The sequence below is a fragment of the Octopus bimaculoides genome, chromosome 17 (assembly GCF_001194135.2).
Source record: "Octopus bimaculoides isolate UCB-OBI-ISO-001 chromosome 17, ASM119413v2, whole genome shotgun sequence".
Lineage (NCBI taxonomy): Eukaryota > Metazoa > Mollusca > Cephalopoda > Octopoda > Octopodidae > Octopus > Octopus bimaculoides.
Genome location: NC_068997.1, coordinates 36,358,297 through 36,360,321, shown reverse-complemented (window position 1 = coordinate 36,360,321; position 2,025 = coordinate 36,358,297). Strand labels below are relative to the sequence as shown.

The window sequence follows — 2,025 nt, the reverse complement described above, 5'->3', positions numbered from 1 at the left end:
ATATATTTCCAGTATTATGAACGAGTACGATTTGTGAAGCTGAACCAATATTTACATGTGAGAGACACTAGCAGTACCCCAGTACGTGGAGAACTTTGAGACAAAAATTATGCAATAGAATTGATTAAGAACCCTTTCTTTAATTATGTTCCAAATATAACATTAATATGTTGATAAATAAAAAAGTTACAAGTGTTTAATGAGACTAGTCTAAATTCATGATTTTAGAATTTAATTGAAACACATGAGGGGTGTATTTTGGTCAGAAATATGGTAACGAAAGGGTTAACATCCATGTTTGATGATGGCATGGGTTGAATGATTTGATAGGATCTGATGTGTCCAAGGGCTGCATCATGCTTCAATGTCTGCTTTTGCATGGTTTTCACAGCTGGATGCCTTTCCTAACACCAACCACTCTACAGTATGGACTGGGTACTGTCATGTATTGAACTCCTAATGGATATATAACAAATGCTGTATATTTGTTTAAATAATTGAAAACTGCCAGTCACATGGTATACATAAGTTTTATGTGAAGTTGTCCATTTATTTTTCTATATATTGCAATTAAAATAAACAGGAACACACAATTGATTCCATCACTATAGGATCATGTTTGATGTTGTTACCCCTTCTCATATGTCCTGTTTTTGGTTGTACTTCCACTAAAGTGAGATAGAAATTTGCTGTTTATGGTAATTTGATCCTTGTTCCTATATCTGTGCTTATGAGATATGCAAATTACAAAACTTGAAAATGGCGTCACCGGTAGAGCAAGGAAAATCTCTTGCTGACATAAACTTAGAGTTGATTGAAGACGTCTCAACCTAGCTTATGGCATTTGAAGCAAAATTTTACGTGGACAAATTAAAGGATAACCTACAAGATAATGACCAAAGTCCTATGGCTATGAAATTCATTTCTTTGGTAGGTATACAAGCATTAAAAATTATCCGAGATATTAATATCCTAAAGAATATTATGAAAATGACTTATGATGACCTAAAAAATTTGCTTCTAAATCATGTTGCTCTTTCAAAGAAACTGATATTAGTTGAAAGAACAAAATTCTTCTCTACTATTCAATAGTCCAATGAGTCAATTTCTCAATTTATTTCAAATCTGCATCACGCCACTGAATACTGCGATTTTGAAACACCTAAAACCTCAGTCAGCAAAAAATTCATACTGTCTCGGTTGGTTGTTGGTCTAAATAGTAGTGAGGAAAGAAAGACAGTTCTTCACGCTAATGAAGTTAACAAACTCAATTTAGAAGCTACAGTACAATTTTTACGTTCTTCGCAAAAATTTGAATTTTGCAATGGCAGTTCAAAAGAGGAAGTCATTGCCTATTCCAAACCAACTGCACAAGATAAAAGAAAAAAAATTTGAGTGACAAATCCTGTTACCACTGTGGAAAACTCTGATTCCCACAACACGAATGCCCTGCAATAAAAGCTATCTGCAAAAACTGTAACAAGAAAGGCCACTATGCAAAAGTTTGGAAAAGCTCCTGGAATGATCACAGAATGAGTTGTCAGAATGGAATCATGACTCTTATTGGTCACATATTGAAAAAAACCCGCAATTGAATCAGTTTCACTCAGTGGGTACATGATAGATATGATGCATGAGATGGGTGCTCTCTGCAGCATTGTCTCATCTGTAATAGCATAGGATACATCATCATCATCATCATCATCATCGTTGACTGAGGACTGGTGAAACCGGATGGCGACACCAGGCTCCAATCTAAATTTGGCAGAGTTTCTACAGCTGGATGCCCTTCCTAACACCAACCACTCAGAGAGTGTAGTAGGTGCTTTTACGTGTCACCTGCACGAAGGCCAGTCAGGCGATACTGGCAACGGCCACGCTCGAAATGGTGTCTTTTATGTGCCACCCGCACAAGAGCCAGTCCAGGGGCACTGGCAACGATCTTACTTGGCTTGCCGGGTCTTCTCACGCACAGCACATTTCCAAAGGTCTCGGTCAGTAGTCATCGCCTCGGTGAGGCCCAAT

At 37.4% G+C, this 2,025-nt stretch overlaps 1 protein-coding gene across 1 annotated transcript in view; it reads left to right on the top strand.

Annotated features, from left to right (window-relative positions):
- Positions 1 to 2,025, top strand: part of LOC106877076 (uncharacterized) — a 262,423-nt gene that overhangs the window by 233,971 nt on the left and 26,427 nt on the right. The gene's annotated exons all lie outside the window — the stretch shown is intronic.